The sequence below is a fragment of the Alligator sinensis genome, unplaced genomic scaffold (assembly GCF_000455745.1).
Source record: "Alligator sinensis unplaced genomic scaffold, ASM45574v1 scaffold1245_1, whole genome shotgun sequence".
In the NCBI taxonomy this organism is placed as follows: Eukaryota; Metazoa; Chordata; order Crocodylia; family Alligatoridae; genus Alligator; species Alligator sinensis.
Window position 1 is genome coordinate 80,375 of NW_005843077.1, and position 5,808 is coordinate 86,182.

The window sequence follows — 5,808 nt, forward strand, 5'->3', positions numbered from 1 at the left end:
GGGGGACTGAGTGGGGTGGGGTGGGTGGGGGGCTGTGGTTCATGAGTGAAGAGCACTGTCAGAGCTGGGGCAGCTGTGTGTGAGGAGTGAGATGTCTCCCACCCTCCACATTGCCGGTGAGGAGAGGCAGCTGGCTGCAGGATCCGGCAGAAGGCAGCTCCTGGGGCTGTCTACTGCCAGTAGGCCCCATGGATCTGACTGTGCTGTCAGATTGTGCTCACCCTGGTAAAATTTCAGGTCAGCTTTGACAGGGGGTGCCTACACAATGAAAAAAATATATTATGATACCTGCAGGCTAGAACCTACAGTCCTGGGACCAGGTGTCTGCTTGTTGCTTTTAACAGCAAATGAAACTGCTCTCGGCAGCCCACATAATGTGGCCAAGTGGTTATTAACTCCTTGTATTAACCAGGGGCAAATTAAGGGATGACATGGCCCCTGCTAATCAGGAACTTCCTGGTGCACCAGGGGCAGCACAGCCCAAGTGGGCACCCTGATGGCATCTGGAGTCGGCAGTGTATGCCTCCTTTTCTCCAGTTGGGCCAGAGCCATGGGCTAGGGGTGGGCATGGGGCTCCCTGTGGGCAACTGAGGATCCTCACGGTTACTTGAAATCTGAATTGGTATCTCATTCTGTTCTCGTAAATAAACTGACAGGCTGTGATATAGATGATTACACGGTCAGGTGGGTGGTAAATTGGCGGGTTGGGTGGGTTTCACCTAGAGTGGTGGTGGACAGGTCAGCATCAACCTGGAAAGATGTGGGCAGTGGAATCCCTCAAGGCTCGGTCCTTGGACCTGTGCTATTCAATGTCTTCATCAGTGACTTGGATGAGGGCGTGGAGAGCACCCTGTCCAAGTTCACAGATTTTACCAAATTATGGGGCAAAGTTAACACACCAGAGGGTATAGAATGAATCCAGATGGATCTGGACAGGTTGGAAAAATGGGCAGAACTAAATAGGATGCAGTTCAACAAAAACAAGTGCAAAGTACTGCACCTGTGCAAAAAGAACCACCAACACACTTATAGGCTGGGGCAGGACCTTCTCAGCAGCACAGCAGTGAAAGTGGATCTTAGAGTCATAGTCGACTCCAAGATGAACATAAATTGTCAATGTGACGAAGTGATCAACAAGGCTAACTGCACTTTATAATGCATTAATAGATGCATGATGAATAGGTCCAGGGGAGGTGATGCTTCCCCTCTATGCAGTACTGGTCAGGCCGCCTGCCATCCATGGCCAGGGGATGAGCTGCCAGTGGACTGGGCAGCCCTTGAGCTGCAGGGGAGGGTGGGGAGGTGTCCCTCCCCCTCATGGCAGCAGTATAAAAATATGTGTAAAAAAAATGACATTGCTGAAATGACAGTTAAGTCAATTTACTAAATTAATGAAATCCCACCAGTTTCAGTCAGCTGTATATATCAGTGACCTGTGAACTAGACATCACCAGCAGTCTGTAGCAGGAATTAGCAGTTTGACAGTGCTCCCTGCTGTAATTTGTACTGGAGAGATCAATGAGGTGGATTGTTATGCAGCGCCCCCTGAATTAATTTACCGTGAATAGTGCACTGAGAATTATAAGATTTAAGAGCCGTCACTTGTACATACTGACAGCAAAAAATAAAACAAACTGTTTTCATTTAGGGGGCATAGACTAAAACACCTGTCATGTGTACAAGAGCCCTAGATCTTGCTGAATTCACCCCTGCGCAGGTGGAGTTCTGCAGTGAGGAGGAGATTGACGAGACAACCGAGAGACCCTCAGCAGCACAGAACTGATTAATTCAGCACCTAAATGGAAGGAAAGGCACTACAGCAAATACAAGGCACAAGGTTTCTTACCAAATTTCTTACTAGGTTCCATGGGACCAAGAGGGGTCAACCCCACTCTGAGTGTCTGACACTTTGGGTTGTCCCAGGGAGCTGTTTCTCAGACATGTGCTCAGACCCCCACTCTTCCTATTCTGCTTTGAATGCCAGGCCACAGCCATCTTCTAGCCTGCCCCTGCAAGGTGTCAGGGAAAGATCCCCAAGAGCAGAGACACATTGACAGCTGAGGACAGCACCTGCCTGGACCTGATGCAGCACAACTCAGCAGGTTGCATCTCCTCCATGGGTCTGTGGGCCCCTGTGTGCCCCAGCCTAGTCCCTGCCAGTGGAAACCTGGTTACTGCCATGCCTGGTTGTGAGGGCAGCCCAGAGCAAGGGCCTTATGTTTCTCTCTCTATCCCCCCAACCAAGTGCCCTCAGTAAATGCCTCCACAGCACCCCATGATCATACCATTGGGACTGCGTGGGAGACAATGGATTTCCAGCCTTGCTGATCCAGGATCAAGCCCAGTGTGTTCATGATAACACAGGGGGCAGCTTAGGGGGTTGGGGTGAACCCAGGACTGTCTCTGGACTTGTGCAATTCTCAGCTGTGCCTCTGGGCAGCACCAAGATCAGCCTTAGCAAGGAGAAAGAGAGAAAGAGAGCCCAGTGTGTACGAATCCACTGTAAATGGTTGAATTCAGAACCCAGTGTGAAGAGCAGTGAGAATCAGATCCGTCCCCATGTCACTAGGAAAAGAGATAAAGTAATCCATGGGCTATGCTGCTCCCTCTGGTGCCCAGGCTGTGTTGGAGTAAGGGTGGGGTATTTCTGTCTCTACCTGGCAGGTGCCTGGTGACTGAGTCACCATCTGCAGCAGCACCCCCAAGGTGCCTAACCGTCTCCACTGTGGGCAGCAGGGGAAGACTTTGCACTCCCCACACTGCCCCACCTTCACTCCCAGGTCTAGCTCTGGGCAACAGTATCTGATTCTTCACCAGGGTATAAGATAATACAAGAAACTCACCATAATTCAAGCAGACGATGTTGTAAATCCCTTCCACTCACAGCACACACATATTAAATGCAGAAATGTTCCAAAACAATAGTTCAGACTGTCACAGATAGATCCACAGGGGAGATGTCTGTCAAAGGAAGATGTACTCAGCATTTCTGGTGATAACACTTTTCAAAGGTTGGCTATGAGGTTGGAAACAAGCTACAGAGCCATCCCAGCCCTGCCTGCACCACTCAGTTGCCATTCAAGGTGGCACAAGGTCCCTTCCATCTCCCATCAGAGAACAATTGAAGTCACCAAGCCCAGCAACAGCAGTAGCATAGTGCACAAAGGCCAGGCTGCAGCTCCTGTGGAGGGAGAGAGAGGGTGAGAGTTGCCTTGCAGGGAAGAACCAGGCCTATCTCCACCCAGAGGACTTCAAGGCTTCACTGGAAGAACATTCCTCCAAGTTCCCAGGTCCAAACTATGAACTCTGTAATGGAGAACCCTGCACTGAGCGGTCCCCACTGCAGAGACCTGGGGCCAGCTGCATGAGTGATAGAGTGACCATATGTCTAGCCTTATTGAGCCCACCTTGGTACAGGAGATGAAGCATTGTCAGCCATGGGTACAAGGGAAGAAAGGTGAGAATTTTTCAGGCTTTGCCTCCATCTTGGGCTCTGCCCACCCCGTCACTGCTGACTGTCTAGCCTTGTGGAAGAATTAAGCACATGAAACCAGCATTAGGGAGAGGGCTGGAGCTTCTCATAGGCTCCACGCACTGCACTGGCCCCTTCCACTCCAGGGAAAGACATAGATGAGCCTCTAGACCTCAGCTTCATGACTTTGAGTAGCCAAGAGTAACAAAACTCTTGTCACAAATCTACATTGTCATCCTTATGCTTCAGAGTCAGTGCCTGGACATGGGGACCCATCTTCATCTCCCCCTCACCCCAAGGTTTTTCCTGCGCAGCAGAGCTGACATTGTTAAACAAAGGGCGGATTTTGTTCCCCTTGTTTCAGACTGGAGGCTGGGGAGATGTAGAAATGCCTGGGGCAGCAGCCCACACTGTGAGGAAAATTTTCTCCAGCTCGTCTGTGTGGTGTTGGCTGCCCTTTGGTTGGGGATGCCCAGCTGGAGTGAGCTGCAGCGTGAGATGACCAGTCCCCTGCATCTTTTCATTTTAGGTTAAGAGCTCTGTGTTTGTTGTGTGAGAGGTAGGTTTTTCATATTCAACTGCAGGTGGAAATTCAGCCCATCCTGACAATTGTTCAGTGACAGGGAGAAGACCTCAGAAAGAACTTACTTGACAGTTCAATGTCAACCTTCAGCAAACAGGTGTTGTGATCTATATTGAAGAACCTGTAGGAACCGTCGTCCCCTTTGCTGACTTCTGGAGCATGGAATGTCCCTTGCTTCATAATTGCCTGTCCTTGGAAGTCATTGGTGTAGTTCAGTGGAATCTTCTTTGAGAAGGTGTAGGCCATACAGCATATTGAGGCATTGCACTTGCAAAGGTCGAAGCGGGTGCTTGATGAGTTGAGCCATATGTCCAAGGACTGTCCTTTGCATGTGCAGAGTCTGGTATTCCTACAGCAATGGTCCTGGGGGGATACTGGAAGGGAAAGCAAACACCCATTGACATCTCACTGACTACTAAGGAGCACAGGAACAGAGACCCAGGACATGCATAGAGTGTAACACTGGGAATCAGGACTCCTGGGTCTTCTGGAGCACTGAAGGTGAGAAGTGAAGATTGGATGGTTTAGAACTGGAGCCAAGGGCATGTGTAGAGGAAATTGAAGTGGTGGGTTTTAAAAAACACTGCTTCAATTTAGGGCTGATTAAAGCCCTGTGTCATGCACACACCCCACTGACATACCTACCTCTCTGGGCCCCGTGCAGCTCAGGCAGGCAGGCAGGCTCAGTTGGGGGAGAGGGGAAAGATCAGGCTCCCTGCTTTTCTTGGGCAGACCCTGCCTTCCCAGGCTGCTGCCAGGCTGCCTGCAGGGCTTCCTGAAGAGCCCCTGCACTGCACGGAGCCTGGTGCTTCACTCAACAGCTGTAGGGGCAGCAAACTAAAACTCCTAGAAGGAGTTTGTTCTCTTAGAAGGAGTTTTCGTTTGCTGCACCCCAAGTCATATAAGGCGCATAATGCCGCCAAATTTCCTACAGAGGTTGGAAGTAATGCGCAATATGCTGCTGAGGCGTGCAAACACTGACACCATTAAAGTGGTCAGTGCAAAAGCATTTAGCCTCCTTTAAAGTATTGTGCGCACATGGCTCTCATTTCATCTACACATGGCCCAAGACTCCAAATGTGGGAGTGGGGTAGAGTTAATTGCCTTCGAGTGGTAGGGTGAAGGGGTAGAACCCAAAACTCTTGGTTTCTATCTCATAGATTTCATAGACATCAGGGCTGGAAGGGACCTCGGAAGATCATCGAGTCCAGCCCCCCGCCCAAAGGGCAGGAAGTCAGCTGGGGTCATAGGATCCCAGCAAGATAAGCATCCAGTTTCATCTTGAAGGTGTTCAATGAAGGCGCTTGAACCACCTCCGGTGGCAGGCTGTTCCAGACCTTGGGGGCTCAGACAGTAAAGAAGTTCTTCGAAACGATCTTGAAGTAGTTTGTGACCATTCGACCTCATCATCCCTTGGGGCGCTCTGGTGAACAAACGTTCCCCCAGATGCTGGTGGTCACCCCTGATAAACTTGTAGGTGGCCACCAGATCACCCCTGAGCCTGCGCTTTTTCAGGCTAAAGAGCCCCAGGGCTCTCAGCCTGTCATCGTAGGGTCTGCTTCCCTGACCTCTGATCATGCGCATGGCTCTTCTCTGGACTCTCTCAAGCTTCTCCACATCCTTTTTGAATTGTGGAGCCCAAAACTGGACACAGTACTCCAGCTGCGGCCTCACTAAGGCCGAGTACAGGGGGAGAATGACGTCCCGGGATTTGCTTGAGAAGCATCTATGGATGCAAGCCAGCATTTTGGTC

At 50.6% G+C, this 5,808-nt stretch overlaps 1 long non-coding RNA gene across 1 annotated transcript in view; it reads right to left on the reverse strand.

Annotated features, from left to right (window-relative positions):
• Positions 1–1,746: 1,746 nt before the first annotated feature.
• Positions 1,747–5,808, reverse strand: part of LOC112548284 — a 6,289-nt gene continuing 2,227 nt past the window's right edge. Inside the window, exons 2-4 of the long non-coding RNA XR_003092099.1 lie at positions 4,121–4,429; positions 2,844–3,181; positions 1,747–1,795 (exon numbers count right to left, since the gene is read on the reverse strand). This is a non-coding gene — a long non-coding RNA (uncharacterized LOC112548284). The remainder of the gene's footprint in view (positions 1,796–2,843; positions 3,182–4,120; positions 4,430–5,808) is intronic.